The sequence below is a fragment of the Sorex araneus genome, chromosome 1 (assembly GCF_027595985.1).
Source record: "Sorex araneus isolate mSorAra2 chromosome 1, mSorAra2.pri, whole genome shotgun sequence".
Classification (NCBI taxonomy): domain Eukaryota; kingdom Metazoa; phylum Chordata; class Mammalia; order Eulipotyphla; family Soricidae; genus Sorex; species Sorex araneus.
Window position 1 is genome coordinate 245,544,879 of NC_073302.1, and position 21,166 is coordinate 245,566,044.

The 21,166-nt window shown below is 43.1% G+C and overlaps 1 protein-coding gene across 3 annotated transcripts in view; it reads left to right on the forward strand.

The window, feature by feature from the left end:
• LCP1 (lymphocyte cytosolic protein 1) overlaps positions 1–21,166 on the forward strand; it is a 102,455-nt gene that overhangs the window by 30,208 nt on the left and 51,081 nt on the right. For 2 of the 3 annotated variants that reach the window (XM_004604575.2, XM_055138306.1), the window contains exon 2: positions 6,088–6,174. The exons of the other annotated variant lie outside the window; for it this stretch is intronic. The gene's annotated coding sequence lies outside the window, so the exon portion shown is untranslated. The remainder of the gene's footprint in view (positions 1–6,087; positions 6,175–21,166) is intronic. 3 annotated transcript variants of the gene reach the window in all.

A 21,166-nucleotide genomic window follows, 5' to 3' on the forward strand; every position in this document is an offset into this window, starting at 1 on the left:
ATTAAAGATGCTAGAAGACTTAAAATCTAGGATACATTTTCTTTTTGGCATTTTGGACTATATCCAGATATGCTCAGGGTTTACTCCTGGCCCTACATTGAGTAATTACTCCTGGTGGTGCTCGGGGGAATATATAGGGTGCCAGAGATTGAGCCTAGGTTGATTATATGCAAGGCCAGCGCCCTCCACACTGTACTATCACTCCTGCCCCAAGATAGGAAAAAGTGAGATATTTCAGGAGGTATCACATGTCACTTGTCACTTGTCATCCCATTGATCTTCGATTTGCTCAAGCAGGCCCCAGTAACATCTCTATTTGTCCCTGTCACGTGCGAGTGCGAGTGTAGCCCAGTGATATCTGCTCGATCCAGGAACAGGAAAAGCCTCAAATTGTTCATTCATGGTTTTGACCAAGAAGTCTGACCATGTCATTGGTGGGCAGCCACTCGGTCTTTTAACGTCCCATGGAATCCAGTCGGTAACAGCTCTAGTCCAGTGGTCATCTCTGAATCGCATTACGTGTCCAGCCCACCTGGGTTTTGATGCCTTGGCAAATGAGACAGCGTCCCTGATTCTTGACCTGATTCTTGACCGTCAACAGAGGTCGGAACTCCATATTCCTTCTCTCACTTGAGTGAAACGTGATACTCCTAGCATGACTCTTTCGATTCCTCTTTGGGATACATGGATATTGTTCTCATCTTGTTTGTGTAGGGCCCAGGTCTCTGAGGCGTATGTTAGTGCAGGAAGAACGGTGGAGTTGAAAAGATGTGCCCAGAGTCAGAGGTCCTTTGTCCTCTTAACCACTTCTTCGATGCTCTTAAAGGCATTCCACGCTGCTCTCTTCCTCCTGCGCAGTTCTGGCGCCAAGTCCTTCCTGGGTCGTGTTGAGTTCTCAACCCAGGTACACATAGCTGTGGCACTCGGAGATGTTCATTTCATTGAGAGCAAATGGAACGTCAGGGTCTAGTCCATTTTTCATAAACATCGTTTTGTTGAGATTCAGCTGCAGTCCGACCTTTCCACACTCGTGGTCGAAGTCGGCCAGCATTTGTGCTGCTTGGCTAATGTTTGGCATTATCAGAACAATGTCATCAGCGGGGAAAAAAATTCTGATGACATTTCAGGAAATATAGATAAAAAATTTAGTGTCTCGGGAGCAATCAGGGACCTGTGTTTTGTATGTCCTGGACTTGAATTTCAACTCTGGCACACATGACCTGATGAGCACCACTGAGTGTGGTCCTGGAAGCCCCTTAGCACTGTTGGGTTGGCCCTAATGATCCCAAATATCCAGAGCTCTGGTGGTTCCTGCTACTTCAAGTCTGATCATTTCTGCAGCTTTGGGTTTAAGCATTGACCCTCGTCGCCTGGTTGGCTGAATATCCCTGGAAGTGGTCCCCATACCTCTTGAACACTGCTAGGAAGACCCAACTTAAAAAAAGATAGATTAAAATGAGGATCTGTTGACCATGAATGGATGGAGAAAACTTCATCTGCTAAGATAAAAAAAAAGGAGGGATTAGAGCAGTAGTATGTGGGTAAGGCTTTTGCCTTACATGTGGCTGTCCTGGGTTCTATCCCGTGCACCCGAGTCCCTTCAGAAGTGATCACTGAGCACAGCTGGGTGTGGCTACAACTTCTTTCCCCAAAATTAAGAAAAAAAATCAAAAAGGGAGAAGGTAAAGGTGACTTGAGTAAAGAAAGTAAATAAGGAAATGGATGCTTCACAGATTGGATTATCTTAATCAAAATGATCCCGTCTCTTGGATGCAGGAGTCTAGAAAGATTCTCAGGAAGAGGAGATAACTTGGAATAATTGTCTAATTCTTGGAGTCTGTGATCTCTTTGATATTAAGATGAGTAATTTGATGCATTCAGAAAAGAGCACATATGTGGGTTAAAATGCCTTACTCTCAGGATTTCATAAAAGTGATTTAATATTAAAGCACTTCTGAGAAGCAATTTGAAGTCAAATTACTTATGTTTATACTATCCAGAGGTTGTGTTTCCGAAGGCAAACTTCACAATCCAGTCTACTGCTCCATGTGCCAGAAAATCAAATAGTGTCCTACCAGCTTTTGTAAGAAGAGAAAGACTTTTTTTTTTGCTTTTTTGCTTTTTGGGTCACACCCGGCGATGCATAGGGGTTACTCCTGGCTTTTGCACTCAGGAATTACCACCTGACAGTGCTCAGGGGACCATATGGGATGCTGGGAATCGAACCTGGGTCAGCCGCGTGCAAGGCAAATGCCCTACCCGTTGTGCTATTGCACCAGCCCAAGAAGAGACAGACTTTTTCTTGCCACCTGGAGTACAGGGAAGGTAGGAGCAATGTCCAGGTCGATCCACCTCGCTTTCCCTTTGTTCTAGAGAGTATTTATACTAGTAGAAGGAAGGACTGGGTAAGCTTTACCTGTTTCTTGAAAAACTGGATGTAGGTTCTGGAATAAACAGAATGGAGCCTTAGGTCATCATCAGGACATCTGTGGAGGATGAGGAGTTTTCGATGCACTTCTTCCATGTAAAGTCTCTTAAACTCTGTTGTTTGCCCTGGAGGCACATTGCTAGCAAAGACCAAAGGGATGTATAAGATAGGTTCTGCTTGTTGTTATTCTTTTGCAAATTCATCTCTCTCCTTTTCTTTCCTTGGTGTTATGAAGGGAGTGGGGTATAGAGGGGAGCAGCGAGGGGTCCACAGTCTCGGTTACCAGGTATTGCACTCAAGGATGTGAGAGTGCCAGAGTGGGCTCTCCCAAACAGCAACCACAGCCCTGCACATTCCGTTTTAACATATCCGTCGCCTCAGCAAAGCAGTTCCTGCCAACAGAGTGGGAAAGGGCTATTGACTTTTTGCCTAATCCCATTTACCAAGGTCTCCTTGTTCTACTTGAGCCAGGTCAGGTAGCCTTGTGCCCTTGGGTCCAATATTTTATTTGCATGAGAATCACAGCTGATGTGCTCTGAGAGATTGGGCTGTGGGACTTTGGAGCAGCCCTGGAGGAGGAGAGGGGTGGGGGGGAGAGGAAAGCAAAATCTAGATCCATGTGATGTGGGTTAGGCAGGTAGCAGGGGAGGCATGTAGGCATCAGGAGGGGGAATAGGAGAGGTCACTGGGGTGCCAGCCAGCAGGGGTGCTTGGCCTATCAATGACATAAAAATAATAGAAGGACCCTGAGATGGTGTTCTGCCTGTTATCACGATGTACAAGTCATTCTAAGCATGGAGAGATAAAACCCTCCTCTCTGAGAAAGCCTTGGTTTAAGACCAAACTGCCCACCCTTGGGAGAGGCAGATAAAGAGATGTGGGGCACTGATGGTGGCAGGTGGCTCCTGTGGGCTTGATGCAGTGCCAGAGAAGAGGACGTCTCTAAGTGGGTGGCTGCACAGTTCAGTGGCTTTTATCTTCTGCCATATAGACTTTGTCTGGAATCCTAAGTCCTTTTAGCTGCGAGACCTCATTCGGCAGGTTTCCATCCAAACACGTCACCCCTGCTCACATCTGCCCCTGCCTCATCATTACCCTGCCTTTACCTCCCCTTTCTGGTAGCTGGCATGTAATTACATATATGGTCTTTCTCCCCTACAAAACTCTGCACTGCTTGAGAACAGTAAATATGTCTTCAACATTTTGTCAATGTGTGGTGCTAGGGAATCAAACCCAAGGCCTAATTTATGGGAAGCCAAGCCATAAGACATTTAAAAAATATATATTTATTTATTTTTGTTAGAGGGGATCCCAAGATCTTAGAATTTGGGGATGATCCTAGTGATACTTGGCCAACCAGATAGGTAGTTTGGTGCTAGGGTCCGAGGTCATGGTGCCAGAGACCACCAGGGACACTGGGTGGTGCTCAAAGACTTCCAGGGCAACACTCAGCAATGCTCAGGGGTCTAGGTGGTGCTGAGGTTTGAACCCAGGTCCTGGTGTATGCCAGGTATGTGGCCCTAACACTGAGCTATCTCCCGGCTCCCATTATACATAGTAGCATTCCCAGTGTTTCCGCAAACAGATGCTCAAATAGTTATTGAGCGCAACTATTCTTGTTTTTCTTTCTAGATAGCTCCTGTTACTCTACATTGACCAGGCACCCATAGCAGCAGAATTTGCTGCTCTCCCCCCCTCTCCAGGGAACTGAACTGGGGCAGCTTCTCCTTCATTCTTTCCCCACGCCCCAAGTACACAAACCAGTTAGAAAGATTAAGTCACCTTATGCCCTTTTACCTTTAAGATCTTGAGGCTCTTCCATGCAGAGTCCTCCCACATGGCCCCAAGTCATGACTATCCCCAGGGGTGTGAAACCTCCCAGTACCAAGGCTCTGCTGTGTGACACTGTCACCATGGATCGTGACTGCTACTCCTGTGTCCTGGGAAAACCTAAGGGTCTCTGCAACATAGACCTGGGAGACCATCATACAATAGAAGATTCCATTCACACCCCCTCCCACCCCCCAGCCTCCTCCTCCCCAGACAAATCCGTTTCCTGTGAGGTAAACTGCTTCTGCCGTGGACGGCCCCCAGTCCTTCTTCCCTTTCCTCTGCTGGCCTCTTCCTCAAGAACGCCCCTGTGGGGTCTGGGCCAAGAAGCTGCCAGACCACAGTCTGAAGAGCAGATAGACCAAGAAGTTCGGTTTAACACTGGACCTCCGAGTCAGGCACTTTCTAGAAGAGAAGTCAAAGGAGCAAAGAAAGTATCCCAGCAACTTTCCAAGCCCAGCAAGATAGCTCAAAGGCTTGGAACATTTGCTTGCCACTTGCCCATGTGAGGCCCTGAGTTCAATCCAAAGCACCACCTGATTCCCCTGAACAGTGCCCAGTGTAGCTCTGATGCCCTCCAGTATCACTGGCGTGGCCCCGGTGGCCACCAGCCCTGCTGGGTACGAGCAGCCCTACATTGCCAGGCATTGAATGGTCCAGTCCTGTTAGCCAAGCATCACTGGAAGGAGCTCCCTGGCCTTTGAGCACAGCGCAGGAGGTACAAAATTTAAAATGTTGATGGAAGGGCTCTGCTACCCACTGGCAGGGGCCCAGGGCCCTAGCAAAATACAGAAGTGAAGGGAAGTAGCAAGAATTTTAGCTCACAGTCAGGAAGACCTGGAGCCCAGACCTATGTCCTCTTAAAGCAGGCCTGCTGCTGGAGTCGCTCAGTCCCCGATGACTCAGGGGACACTGTGCTCAATGTGCAGCCTAAACTTTCTATAGTGCTACACAACCTCCCCAGGGACCGTGAGCACTTGAGCACTTACAGGGGTGGGAATTGGCTCTCGGCCTCCGCATCTGGGTTTTAGGCATAGAATAAAGGTGTTGAGCTTTGCTTTGTTTATTCCCTCTTGTCAGGTTTGTAAACTCTGCATTCCAAAATGAAATCTCGTGTGTCGGAGGGAATTGAGCTACCCCTTTAACACTCACAACTGCCTGTGTCATCTCCAAGTGCTCTTTATAGAAAACGTCTAAATAATTGAAATCTTGAATTGGGTTAAAGAGATCCTGAGACATAGCGTTCTATAAATAAAAGAATAAGTAAATAATATAGTGACCTTCCTCTTCAGGCCCTCCCCACCCTTAGAGGAGATCACTTTGTTTGGTTTGCTCCAAGAAGAGCATTGTTAGGGGACTTTTAGGAGAGGTTTGGTTTCGGCTGGGGCGGAGCTTTCCCAAGGAAATCCTGCTTGTTTGCTTCAGGTGTTCTGCCACCTTTTCCTGGGCTCTCACTGAAAATGGAATAATTTGTTTGTCTTTATGGTAAGTATTGAGGCACCCGGGCTTGGCTTTTTGCCACAGGAACCAGAGAAAGGTGTACAGGCAGCTAGCTGGCCGACCTGGCCTTGCTCTCTGCAATCAGACAGGTTTCAGTAGCCTCATGCTACGGCCAGCTCGAGCAGAAAGGGAAGAGAGAGGCATGTGTGTGAAGAGGAAGTGGTAAGGGACTTCTGAATTTCAGTGTGACCTGTTTCGTCAGGTGATTTTTGCCGGGGAGGGGACATGAAAAAAAAAAGTTAAGTAAAATGTCCTTATAAAGACAAAATCTATTTCTTTCCTGGGTGATGATTTGTCATTCGACTTAACTTCCTGCTTTGTGACCACAGCCCTGGGTTGACACAGTTGTTCTGCAGATCAGAACGAAGGGGTTTCTGGAGTCACGCCACTGCCACTAAAGACAGCATTTCTGCAAGGTAAAACTTTTTTTTTAATCTTTCTGATCAATTCTGCATATTTTTGACACTGCTTGTAAGGCAGGGCTATTTCTGCGGACCATGGTTGCAGCCTGTGGTTCCACTTGGATTGTATGTCATCAAGCCTGGAACCTGGGGTGCCCGGTGTGATTGACAGAACCTCACCCAACTTGGGTGAGCGGGTCCCTCAGCCCGCTGGGGTTGCTTCTTCTCTAAGATCCACAATGATCCCAGCCCCCCACCCCACAGAACCAGGGTTCACCCCACCTTGACACCAGACCTTGTCTGATTTATTTCTATCACTTTATTTCAGGAGGCTATTTACTGTGATTTTATCTACTTTTAAATGTTTTCAGGAAAGTGCCTATTGATCATTTAAGTTGTTCTCCCCATTGGTCTAATGGGATTGGTTTAATTTTAGCTCCCGTGGTTTTGTTTTTTTTCTAAAACACTTCTCTGAGGGGCTCTAGTGGCTGTGTTGGCCTTGTGAGTCATGTGTCACCGAGGTGACACTGGGTATTGGAGTGATTTTGGCGCCAAGGGTTTTTAATGGATGTGCTGAGAACCGCAGGGACTTAGATGCTGCCTCTTCTCTGTCATTTCTCTAAAAATAAAAGCAATTTGTGTTGCTTAATGGTACTGTTGTTGTACAGTGATCTGAACAATTTGTTAGGTGTTTGGCCATATGAATGCCTATTATAAGGGAAGAAAGTTCTACTTTACTCATTCCTATAAGATGGTGATAAGATTTTTTTTCAGAAACTTTAATTGAAGCAGGCTTTGGACCTTGTCGTATCAGGTGTATTTGTGATAATCATTGAGCATACTGAAAACCTCTGAGCAGTGGTAAACAGTCAAGCCATTTGGGCTGAAAATGGATTATTTTATTAGCTAAAAGAGAACACCAGTTTGGGGACAGAGCTTGTGCTGGGGATAGAAGCCAGGATATGCACACACCTGACATGTGCTCTAGTTTGAGCTACATCTCATCTCTGCACCACCAAATTCTTCTTAGTCAAGAATAGCAACTCTTTCTCAAGTTGTTCCCCAGGGCAAGTTAAAAAAAAAAAAGATCTTGTTAAATAAGTAAAGGTGGCTTATCTACTCAGGACATCTTGATTTCACATTTATATACAACTGGTTTCTATTATATATAAATTACTGGTTTCTATTAAATGAAAGAACATCTGCACAGGCACACTTGAATGGGGTTAGCTGGGTTTCTTTTTGCCGGGGGTGGGTAGTTAGCTGTTTACCAATGAAGGTGAATTTCTGGAAGTTGTAAAATGTGACTGTTGCTATTGTTTTATGCATCATCTAAATAGCTTTTAACTAGCAAAAAAATGTGGGCTTAAAGGGGAGAAATAACAATAAGTTTTTTAAAAATATGCTCCTGGTCTAAGTAAAAATATTAATGAGGATAAAATAAATCAGGATATGAATGACCTGTGTTACTTTTATTAGATTTGGGCAGGAATAAAAAAAAAAGGAGAAAATTAAATTAAAGTAGAAAATATGTCTTAGGTGAAATTGAGTTTCAGTTGTTAAAGCATCAATCTGATATGTTATAAACTATCCATTCCCCTTTATTCTAGCTGCCCAGTGACAAGGGAAGAATGGTCTGGACGTCACTCTATCAACCAGCTTAGCTTCGAGCAATAGAGCTCTGCTGGGGGCAGGGGCTTTTATGAGCATTCCTAGAGGTGCTTTTCTTTATCACTTTAAGATGGGATCACCCTTCACTAAGAAAACGATGGTTGGAGGAATCAGTTGGGATGGGAGATGTGTGCCGAAAGTAGATAAAGGACCAAACATGATAACCTCTCAGTATCTGCATTGCAAACCATAATGCCCAAAAGTAGAGAGAGAGTATTGGGGAATGCTGTCTGCCATGGAGACAGGGGGAGGGTGGGAAAGTGGGTGGTTTATTGGGGATATTGGTGGTGGGGAATGTGCACTGGTGGAGGGATGGGTGTTTGATTATTGTGTGATTGTATCTCAGTCGTGAAAACTTGTAACTATATCTCACGGTGAATCAATAACATTTAATTAAAAATGTGACCACCTTTATAAATTATACTTTGAAATAATCAGGACTTTGAGAAATAACATCATTGTCTTGACTTCACATCTAAGTCTTCCTCTGGATGCTGGGTGGAAGTGGGAAGCCAACAAGTCAGATCTCATTCAAATGTATCTTTTTAAACTGGAGAGGACAGGAAAGATAATCGTAGCATTTAGTATGTGTCAGTGCTTATTAGGGGCAGCCTCTCCTCATGCATCACAGCATTGAGTCATTGAATATTCTCCATGGCTTTAGAGCTTAAGAATGGTCTTAGATTACTGAGAGAACTGGCCCATGTCATAGGGTAGTTGGTCATGGGTGGAGCCAGGATTTCTAGTCCATGCCAACATATTATTCCTACTACAACGTAATGTAGATAATTAAAAACTTTTATTTCTAAAGTTGACTGAAGAGATCTTGGTACTCACAATTTTAAGAGGGACAGAGACAGAAGAAAGAAATCTGTGGTAAACTCAGAAGCTCTATGTGTGCTTGTGTGTGTGTGTGCTTGTGTGTGTGTGTGTGTGTGTGTGTGTTTTGCCTGGGATGGAACTCAGTATCCCATACATGCAAGATCCACCAAACCACATCCCCAGTGTAATATTTAATTTTAATTTTTTAACCAGTAGCAGACATAATTGCGAGGTTTATGTAGTAAAAGAATGCAGAACTATTTTCTTTTAAATTTTTTAGTAGAGGCAATATTAGTTTGTAATATTATATTGGTTTTAGGTATTCAGCATTATAAACCATCATTCATGTAGACTATATTATGTTTGCCATCAAATGGCATTTCCTTTCTTCTTTTAATTTATGTATAATTTCACCAAAGAATTGTGTGCCTTCCTTTAGTTTAATTTTATCTTAATATGTTTTTACTCCAAATAAGCAAACCAATCTTTTTGAAACTTACATGCTAAACTTATTTTTTTAAGTGTATTTTAGCTTTGGGGTCACACCCTTCTGTGCTCAGGGATTACTCTTAGCAGTGCTTAGGTGGGCCATATGTTTTGCTGTGGATTGAACTTGAGTCAGGAAGCCCCTTAACCCATGTAGCATTTCTCCAACCTCTAGATGCTAAAATAAATTTTTAAAAAATAAAAAAAAAGAATTGTGTGCCTTCATAAAGATGTCTCAATCATATCTCAGCCTTATCTCATCATTTCCTTTACTCTAGATGTTCCCTCTCACCCCACTTAGCTATGAGCATTTGGGGCACAAATGACCACAAGCCACTAGAAAGTTCCATGCTGTTTCACTTCTTTTCGCTCCAATTGTTTCTCTAATTGCTTTCTTCTTTATTTGTGAAGTGCTTGGCCACTTTTTAAGCCCCACTACAGGAAATATGTTCTTTTGGTCCCTGCCCCACACGGCCTCATGTCTGCAAGGTAGGTGCTCACCCTCTGAGCCACATCCGGGGCCTTAAAATATCCCTTGAGAGTTTATGAAAAGTCAAAGATGGTAAAGACATTGAACTTTATGACTAGTAGCATAGTTTACAGCAGAGTATGTATTGCTTTCATTAACCTGTCTTTCAAATAGCATTTTTGTCAGTGCTTCTCAACCTTTTCCAGACCATGTCTCCCTTCTGACTTATTTCCTTCCTGTGATCCCCCCATCCCGCACTCTACCCTTTGGCCTCCTACTCTTATACTCTTATACCTTGGTCCCCTCTCCATTTTTGAGATTTTCACATGTGCCCCCCTTTAAATATCTTGTGGTTGCACAGGAGGGCCATTTGGCCCCAGTTGAGAAATGCATTGCTCTTTCCCAACTCAACAGAATAATGGAATGAAATAATTGATTCCATCAGCATATTCAACAAGAGCAAACATCAAAATCTGTGCCCACGAGCATTAAACTAATCATTGTCCATCAACTCCCAGAGTTTCTAGTGTCCCTGCTTGTCAGATGTCAATGCCCTTCTTAGATGCAAGTGTTCATGTTTGATTATGAAGTTCTTATGAAGTTCTAAGACCTCCTGGCGAGATGCTGGGCATCTCTGGGCATCTCCCTGCAGCTGCTGTACCCACTTTGTTTCCCTGGCTGGCATTTCTCTTTTGCTTCCCTCGGTTGTCTCCTGATTCAACTTCCTTCTAAGCTAGACTGTTCCTGTTGTTTTGGTTTGTCAATTTCAGTTATTACATCAGTCTTCCTAGTGATTTCCCAATCAACTATCTGGCAAGATACTGCAAGCAGTTAGGGAGGGAGTGAGGAGTTATGGTGTGTGGAACAGGAGTTTCAATGTATCACCCTAATATTACAGCTCTATTAATATATTGTTCACTTTAAATAGGGAATTTTCCAAAATGTGTTAACCAAATGAAAGTGCTAATTTTTCCCAATAAAACCATGAGGTAATTATTGCCATAAGCTTTATATTTGAAGGCAAGCTAATATGTTCACCTATTTTATTTAATTTTCTATAACTGAATAAGTTTCTTATTAATTTCCCAATTCCAGAAGGCTTTCTGGAATAAATAGCCAACAGTCTATGGTGCCTATTTTTATTTGAGTCTGAGAGTTTAGCCCCCAATATTAAGGTATTCTAAATAAATGCAACTGTTTTATAATTGCTTACATTTAATAGGCTCTTATCTCTCATCATCATCCGTATTAACTCAGCCCTTTTACATATTGGATTCAGTATTTGGTTTCTAAGCAAAGTATAAGCTTTATTCCCACAACATGATCGCTAGCCTCAAAAGCTTTGACAAGTTCTTAATCTTAAAAAGAATACTTTCAGTCAGGTGACATTCACATTCTCTAATTATTGTGAGCAATAGACTCAAACAAATTCAATCACTTAGTATTCAGACCTAAGCACAGATATTTATAATTATATGATAATGCCCAAATATCAGGTCCTCAGCACTGTGAAAAAATGAAAGATGGTTTCAATTAAAACAATTCAAGGTGTTTAATTTTAAGAGGTTAAAAATGATCTACTTAGTTAAAATAAATTTTGGTCAGCTCTAGAGCCACAGCTGCATCAGCCCCGTTTAGAAGTTTCTCAAATATGGTCAGTTGTTTCTGGCGGAAGGAAAAGCTAAGATGTTAAATTGAGGAACTAGCAAAGCCACAGCTCTGTGGTTGCAGCATTGATTCTTGCTTTAATTCAGCGTCAGTTATATGGACTGTGGATTACTGGGGCTCTCTTTTTCTCTTTCTCTCTCTCTCTCTTTCTCTCTCTCTCTCTCTCTCTCTCTCTCTCTCTCACACACACACACACACACACACACATACATACACACACACTGGCTGAGAAAACTGGAAAAAAGAACTATGTTCCCAATAAGCAGAAAGGCCAAAGCCAAGATCTCAAATATCAGTAGGCAACTTAATGATGCATGTGAATTGCAATCTCTATGTAACTTCCTCCCCACACCTTTTTTATTTTTCCTCCTGAGTTACTGGGGATCCATCCCAGGTCCTCCACTTACCCGGTCCTGGATCACATCCCTATTTTGGCTCAATAGTTTCAAGAGGGAAATGAATGCATAAAATAATTATTTTACATCTAAATAATGCCCTGCATTTTCATTCCTCAGTCTAATAATTTTCACCAAAATTTATCTAAACTGTTTGATCCAAATGTTTGAAGGAAAGAAAGACTTACGCAGGGGCTGGGAGATGGCTCAAAGGTTGGAATGTGTGTTTGGCCTGCAGGAGCCGAGGGATTGATGCCCAGAAACACATGCTCCTGGCACCTCCAGAGCACTTCCAGCCATGACACCCCTCAAAAATCCTTACATAAAGGTGTTTATATAAAATTTTCACCTTCTTCCTCTTTGCCACCCACAGACAACATTTAGAATGAGGTTTGCATCTTTGTTAGCCTCAAGTGGAACATTTTTAAATGTTGATACCCTGGTATCATTGGCTCACCTTACCTTCACCTGGAGACACAACAGTGAAATACTTGTGCCTAATATAAGCAAAGTCAAAATGTGAGGAAAAGTGAGGGAGCAAAGTTAAAAGTGAGGGAATCAATGAGAGTATGCAGCTTTCTATTGTTTAGCCCCTTTCCTCCGAATAACATAAAATCAAATTTCTGTCATTTCCATTGCTTTATAAGCATTTGAAAAGTTCTCTTCTAGTCCAAGGATGTAGCACAACAATAAAGTACATGTCTTGCTTGCAGGAGAATTGGATTCTATTCTTGGCAAAACACACAAAAAAATTTCATTTTGGAAAGATGGGTTAGTATGGTAACCTGTGAGGGATGTTCAGATTTCTCCTTTCTTTATTGTCTTTTAAGTTGTGAATATTTTTCTTTGATTCTTTAACATTTTATGTGCTTGTTTTTACATTTCTTTAGTTGTTTTATATTAGTTTTTAAAAATTGAATCACAGTGAGATACACTGTTACGAAGTTGTTTATAATTTGGCTTCAGTAATGTAATGTTCCAACACCGTCCCTTCACCAGTGTACATTTTCTCTTTTTTGGGTTTTTTGGTTTTTTTTTTGCTTTTTGGGTCACACCCAGCGATGCTCAGGGGTTACTCCTGGCTTTGCACTCAGGAATTACTCCTGGCGGTGCTTGGGGGACCATATGGGATGCCAGGGATCGAACCCGGGTCGACCACGTGCAAGGCAAACGCCCTACCCGCTGTGCTATCGCTCCGGCCCCGGGGAGGGGGGTTTGGGTCACATCCAGTGATGCACAGGGTTACTCCTGGCTCTGCACTCAGGAATTACCCCCAGCAGTGCTCAGGGTACCATATGGGATGCTGGGAATCGAACCTGGATTGGCCGCATGCAAGGCAAATGTCCTACCTGCTGTGCTATTACTTCGGCCCCACCAGTGTACATTTTCTACCACAAAGCCTTACTTAAGTTTTTGCAGCTTTCTGTCTTAATTAAATTTTGTTAGATACATCTTCAGGCTGTGAATATTTATCAGAATACCCCTGATCTTCTCTTTCCTGTGATCCCAGAGAGAAGCATTGCAACTCTTAACCTGTCTTGTGATGATAACAGTTTTTCTCCCACCCCTACAACTATCCTCATCTTCATTGTACTTCTAGCACTTCTGTCTCAATTTTTCCTCCAATGTAAAATCAGTTTCATAAAGCTTGTGAGTCTCAGTATCTGCAGTTTTCATCATAAAGGTAACAAAGCAAATTTGGAGGCAAGTTTGGATTCACACCCCAGCCTTCTACTAAATGCAGAGCCTACGCACGTCTCTTTAACTCTCTGAAACCCCGGCCATGTCTCCAAACCAGGGAAAGTGCTTTGTTTGTCCTCAGTCTGTTCTTGGGGTCCCTTTCTCCTTCCTTTCCTTCATTTTTCTGGTCTATATGCGTATTTCACTTTTCCACATTCCCCATCACTGCTGATTTACTGAATCCTTACTATTTGTTAGATGCCATGCCAAGCACTTGACATGTATTTGCACTTTTATTTTCACACAAAAGTGCATGTAGTTAATGTTGTCAGCTTCTTAGACTAACAAATTGAGGTTCAGTCAGAATTCAGTGCTACAGAGCCAGTACGTGCCAGGGCTGGGATTCACACTTCAACTTTTTCTAATTTCATATTCAGTTTTTTTAAAAATACATGCAAACCATGCCTGTTTAAACTGAACTTTATCTTCTTACATGATCCACTAGTTGTTTTCTAATCACAAGTCTGAATTCTCCTTTATGTTTTGAATATTAAATGACTTTCTGATGCCACATTTTTGATCCCAACACAACCTTAGGGGGTATTGCTGGTATATCAAACATATTCAAAAAAGAAATAAATGATGCAATTTTTTAAATAAAAAATATTTTAAAGTACCGTGATAAGAGTATTAAACTAGCCTGCTTGTGTAATTAAAGGGGAAAAAACTAATATAGAGTCTCCCACTGTAAATCGATCTTGTTTTATATTTTCCCTTCAAATTGGACTTCCAACACATTGAAGAAAAGTATAATTCATCAAATTATCCAAATTTACTGCCTAAATTTTAAAATTTTTTCCTATTTGCTTTTGTTATGTTTTGGGGGTCCTAGTCCTGTCATGTTCAGGGCTGACTCGTGGCTCTGTGCTCAGGGAGCACTCCTGGAAGTGCTCAAGGAACCATAAGCTAAACCCTATTCTAGAAATCAAACACAGTTCAGTCACAGGCAAAGCAAGTGCTTTATCCCCTGTACTATCTCTCCCCTCTTTGATTTATCTTTAGGTTCATTTTTTTGTATGAGGTCACATTATTAATAAAAAGAAATTGCTATTGTCATTGCAAATATATGCACTTATCTGCTGCACATTGTTTCAGTGTTTTTCCATCTCAAACTATAATTGATAAAGTGCCTCGAAGACCAGGGAGTGAGGGCGCAGACAAGGTAAAGTACAGGCAGAATTAGTCCACCAACAGTCAGTACATCTCGGTAGGGCGGCATAGCCAACTGCCTTTATCATAGACACTAAAACTCTTTTCTTTTCAGGCCTTATACTGGGTGTGGCAAGGCATTTCTTAAAATTACTTTATATTTTCTCATTCTAACCACACTTCCTCAACTGTTAAAAAGGTACTTTCCAGTTAAGACTAAGCCCACTAAGGCTGTGGCCCCTTGACTACTCAGTCTGAGATTAGCCAATATTCAGGTCCTTTTTGACTTTTTACTGGTAATACACCAGTTTTGTCATACCCTTGAAACCATGACTTCAAAGACTCAGGATGAGAAATATTGTGCAAGAGTCAAAGTAAGTCAAAGCAAACATTCTGAGAACATCTGAAGATAAAGCACAGGTGTAAAATCTAGGTTTTTTCCCTTTCCTCATGACATACATATTATCAAGTACATGAATTTTAGAGAGAACTGTATAAAATATTTCATACATTTTATAGTGGAAGTTAAATTTGCTCCCCAAGATAATTTTGTGAATACTTTAGTTTTTTTCCTTGTTTATTTTTAGTTTGTTCTTTTTCTTCTTCCTTTTCTCCTTATGTTTCCTTCCTTCCTTCCTTCCTTCCTTCCTTCCTTCCTTCCTTCCTTCCTTCCTTCCTTCCTTCCTTCCTTCTTTTCCTCCCTCCCTCCCTCCCTCCCTCCTTCCCTCCCTCCTTCCCTCCCTCCCTCCCTCCTTCCCTCCCTCCTTCCCTCCCTCCCTCCCTCCCTCCTTCCCTCCCTCCTTCCCTCCCTCCTTCCCTCCCTCCATCCTTTCTTCCTTCCTCACTCCTTTCCCTCCTTACTTCCTCACTCCTTTCCCTCCTTCTTTCCTCACTCCTTTCCCTCCTTCTTTCCCTCCCTTACCTCCTTCCTTCCCTCCAGTCTCAGTTATTTGTACTTTAAACACTTTGTCTCACTCCTAACTCATCTCTATGGAGTGAGCACTGTGATTGCATTACTAACAAATCCCTTTTACATATGAAGACCCTAAAACTCAGAAACTTTAAGTAACATGTGCAAAAAGTATAGCAATGATTAGGTAAGAAATCAAGCATCTTTTCTCCATAGTACATTGCTTCCTGATTCTTTGTGTACATATGTATGTGTGCATATGAAGCCTAATATTTTAGTGAGGAGTGGAAGTACCTGGCATAGTTTGGGGGTTATTGCAGGTGGTGCTTGGGAGACCATGCAGTGCTGAGAATCAAACCTGGGGCTCCCACATACTCCAGTGTTCTGTACCATCTCCACAGCCACAAAAGCCAAATGAGAAGGGACTAGGATCCTTGGGGGAGGGAGATGGGTACATTGGTGATGGGTGTAGTGTTGGAATTATGTCCGTGAAAAACCATTCTTAAAGTACTATAAATCAAATAAATAAATTAAAAAATAAAAAGGCTGTGTTTACATAGAAAGAGTGGATCATTAGCATGCGGACGAGGCTTGTGGGATGGCTGCAATGTCTTTGTGCTCACTTAGACTGGGAGAATGAAAGTATGGGTCTAACCCAGGGAAAAGGTAAGCTGAGGGGTTGTTGCCATTCTTGCAACACACAGAAGAAACTCCTCTTCTCTCTTCATTCACACTAGCTGTAAGTTTTTTTTCAAAAAGTTGCATCTCAAGCTTTTTACAGGAGTCTTCCTGTTGTTTAAATCAGCATTCTTTGACCACTGGTGCCAGGCTGCAGCTGTAGAAAGACTGAGAACCACCTTGGCATAGCTGCTGGCCTGCAGATGTCAAAGGCTTGAAGCACAATGGTTGAAATGTTAGATGACTTGTGCTTCTCCTATAGATTAGTTAGACCCAACTAAGCCTAGAGGGGTATTACTTCTCTTTTTGGACTAGTCACTTACTCACTTTGAGACTTTGTGGGACGATTTCACACTGAAGCCACCTCCCTTTCCTAACTTGAACACGTCCACTTCTCTCCTCATTTGGCAGGGCTCTCTCTCCTAGACGGGAAGCGGTGATTTAAGGAGGAAGCTGCATTCCCACCAACTCCCTGAGGTGACTTCTGGGCTGAATAGGGTTGTTTTTGGGAAAGAGAAGTGGCAGCTGTATTACCAAAAGTCAGCATGACTCCCTGACTTTAGGATGGCCAGGAGAGCTTCGCTCACTGAGATGTTCCTGGAAAGGAACCTCCCCCCCCCCACCTCCCCCAGGCTCTCTCTCTAGAACTGTCTTCCCTGCTTTCCTCCCTCAGGCCCCATCTCTCTCTCTCTCTCTCTCTCTCTCACACACACACACACACACACACACACACACACACACACACACACACCACTACTCTCCTGCTTACCTCACTTTGCAGGACATTTTCATTAGGTGTAGCTTTGGTGGTCAATGAGCTTTCTCCAGGAGAGATGGGCCCTTCTCTCTGTGCCCATCACACCCTGAGGACAATACTTTTAAAGAATTTTGTCTAGTAAAGTTGTTAAAAAGCAGAACCAGTTTTCTTCATGGGACTATGTGTCCCTCATGAACAAACACAAATCATTTTTCATCCTTATCTCTTCACACAAGAGCTCAAGGTCAGTGCTCTCTCACAGGCAAGAGGAGCCTAGTCCAACCTGGTGCTGTTCCTGCTCCTAAAACTTCCCTCATAATCTTAAATAACTTGGGGCTGGAGAAATGGTTCAGTGAGTAGCGTGCTTGCCTTGCATTCAGTCAACCCAGGCTTGATCCCTAGAACCATATAGGGTTTTCCAGCACCACCAGGAGTGATTCCTAGACACAGAGCCAGGAGCAAGCCCAGAACACCACCAAGTGTGGTACATAAACAAACAAAAAGATGTTAAGGAACTCAAGAGACATTTCCAATTTCTCAGTTTGACCGAGGAATATCTGCAGTCTTGAATGAAAATGTACTAAAGAGTGTGTGTTTGCAGGAACATGAGGTCAGAGCTGAAAGGTTCTGATGAGAGCGTAGAACCTTGAGACACAGGCACACCAGCGCCAGTGGCCAGGGAAATGTGGCCTATGGCAAAGAATCCATGTAGTTCTGGGTCCTCAGCTCATGGAAGTACAACCAGTACAACCCTGGGCTGATTGTTTAAACCTTAGCTCCCTTCTCTAACAGGAGCAATCACCATCTCTATGGGGCTGTGGCAAGCATGAAGCATGACCACGCATTTAGGGCACTGAGCTCTGAGAGGTCACTCTGTCAACACTAGCTGCTATTCTCCTTTTTTCCTTTTGCTCTAAAAAAGAGCAGGGATCAACCATCTTACAAGAAGGACGTAAAGACTACTCTTTTAGGAATCACTGTGGAAATCTGACCAAATGTTCCCTCCTCTAAGAGTCCTGTTTGTCTTTCCAGGGCATAGTGAATTCCCTCTTCCTCTGGATCTAATAAGTCTACCTATGTCTCAGGGACCAAATGTCTCTGCTTGACCTCAAAGGCCATCTTCTCTCTTTGTCCCCAGCAACTGATTCTGCACCAGCCACAACATAGCTTAATTTAGCGGATGTGTTTTTGAAAAAAGAAAATGTATGAATCACTACTTGAACTTATTTAGTAACACACATCTAACAACCAGGCAGGTAAATTTTATAGTCTACCCAGAGAAATACAAGTTATATGGAGGTGAACTCCATCACCCATTCCAAAAGACTTCCCCTGTCCTTCTTGATACTCTTTGTCACCACCCTCTCCCATCAATTTATTGTTATTGATATTATTAGTGAAGTAAGATAGTTTTTATTGAATGAAACTTGCGTAGAGAGATGTGAGGGGAGAGAAAGAGGAAGATAATGTTCTAGAGATAGGCTTCTCCAGGATGGAATAAATAAAGCAAAGAAATATATGGACTAGCAAGCAAGATACCTATTCAAGAGAGAACTCGGACTTGAAGAGCAAGCCTTTATTTTATGTAGGCACAGTGATTTACAGTGCTGTTACTGATTGAGTTTTATGTGTGAAACATTCCAGCACTATCCTCCCGAGGGCCAGCGTCCCTCCACCAGTGTCCTATTGTGTTCCCCCCATCCCCATCCTAACCCTCCCTACTATTCTGTGGTAAACTTCCTACTAAAGATCATGCTCAATTCCTGTTGCCTTTGAGTCTTTTATATCCCGCGTTTGAGAGAGATCTTTCTGCCTACCCCTTTCTTCTGACTCACCGGACTCTGCAGGATAATCTCTAGTTCCATCCACATAGAAGTCAATGGCATGACTCTTTTGTCTTTTCTTATAGCTGAATAGTATTTCATTGTGCATAATGTTGAACAATCCAGCTGGTTCTACCTCCTCTCAGCCTGTGCTGGCTTCCTGGGTGATCCCTTCACACCCCCATGGCCCTGGGCTAGGTGTCAGATATGTAGAGACCCACTACAGACCCCAGCAGACCAGGCTCAGTAGAATTCACACAAATAGCTGAAGAAACCAAAGCTCTGGGCTTTGCTACCTCAGGATGAAATTCTCCCCCAGTGTGCTGGGTGGGTCCATTTCAAGACTGCCTGAGAATTGGGATGGAGAAGGGACTATGATGACAAAGATAGCTGGAAATGAGGAACTGTGTGCAGAAAGTAGATAACCTCTTAGTATCTGTGTTGCAGACCATAGTGCCCAGAGGTGGGGGTGATATGGGGAGCAGGGGAAAGAGAGAGAGAGAGAGAGAGAGAGAGAGAGAGAGAGAGAGAGAGAGAGAGAGAGAGAAGGAAAGTTCCTGTCAAAGAGTCAGAGAGGCAGGCTGATGAAGGGGATTGGCAGGAAGGAAACTGGGGTCATTGGTGGTGGGAAATGGACACTGGTAGAAGGAAAGGTGTTGAATCACTGTATGACTAAAACCTGATCATGAACAGCTTTGTAACTGTGTGTTTCATGGTGATTCAATTAAAAAAATAAAATAAAATAAATTTTTTAATAAAGGGTGCCTGGGACCTCACTTCTTAAACTGTGAGTCCTAATCCCACTAGGGGATCGTGTCGTAAAACGTTTGGCAAACACAAAACATTTCTGAACAGGCAAGGACCAAGTAAATATGCATTCAAAATCAACTGCAACCTGAATCTAAGGGCTTGCTGGCAATCCTTCATTGCTGTATTTCTCAGGTGGAAGGGGGTTTCAAGAGAAAAAGTTGAAGAGGCCCTGACTTAGGAGACACTGGCAGCACGGGACTCCCCCAGATCAGTTCTTCAAAGTTTTTTTCTCCAGCAAAGGAGTTTTTGCAAATGTAAAGTATTGCTTGTCTTGCTCAAAGCCTTTGTAGTTCAGTAGGATGCACAGTAATCCCAGCTGTGCTTAGGGAATACTCTTGAATCTATGCTCAGGAATTCCTGGAGTTGCTTGGGGAACTGTGCATGGTACCTGGGGTTGAATATTTGTGCAAGGCAAGTGCCTTAATTCCTGTACTGTCGCTCTGGCCCTGTACTCAAGTGTGTTAGGGGTAAACTCAGAGAAGGGGACAGAATTCTCAGGCTCTGTACATCATTTGTTTCTGGATCCATCTGTCCATGTCCTCACTGCATTTTCAGAGTGCTCACTGTGTGCCTGAGGCTGCAATGCGAGCTGATGCACCATGTGTGGGCTCTGAATCTTCTGGATGAGATGATGCATGTGGCCTCAGGAGACGCGCCCTGGAGCTGGGAAGCAGCACTCAGTGTAGGAAGCTCGAGCTGGTTCCCACAGCTGCCCACCCACTTCCAGAAGCTTCGACTCTGCAGCCGGGCTGAGAGTTGGGGGCAGTCTGAGAGCGTCATTTTAGTATTTACCAAAGAACCTGCCATTTTATCTTTTGAATAAAAGTTAATAAAAGATAGTTGTCATATCTCAGGCTGAGCCACTTGAATCTGTTTACTTCCTGGTCGCTAACGAACCTCCCGGGGCCTGAGTGCTCAGCCCAGAGTCAATACACAGATGAATCAATCTACAGATGAAGCAGGGGGATCCCCCAGTGATTGCGTGTTCGTAACCTAGAAAGCATCCAAAGCATTTGCACGTGTTTGTAACCCAAGACCTTGACAGGACTACTTAAATGCCTAGACTGAGTTCTTCTTTTTAAAAAAATTTTTTTTATTCAATCACCATGTGGAAAGTTACAAAACTTTCAGGCTTAAGTCTCAGTTATACAATGCTCAAACACCCATCCCTTCACCAGCTCACATATTCCACCACCAGGAACTCCATTATACCACCCCGCCCACCCAGGCCCCCTCCCCCTGCCTGTGTAGCTGATAAATTTCACTTTACTTTTCTCATTACTTTGATTACATTCAATATTAAAAAAAAACTCACTATTATTGTTTGGAGTTTCCCCCCACCCCCCAAAGTCAGACCTGTTGAAAAAGAAGCATTTGATAATTTGTTTTCCATTACTGACAATGAAGAGGTATGAGGTTTGGAATTTCTGTATTTTAGTAACTAAGTCCAGGGAAATTTCTGCCAGAAATTGCATCACATGCAAGCTCGTACCTTCCTTTTGTGGTCGTCATAAGATGGCGGCTGTGGCTCAGTTCACAGTCTAGAGACATTTCTGCAAGAAGCTGCTGGTGCCCAAAGTAGTTTAGCTGGCCTCCGGGGCCATGGTCATGCAGCATCAGAGAGGCCAC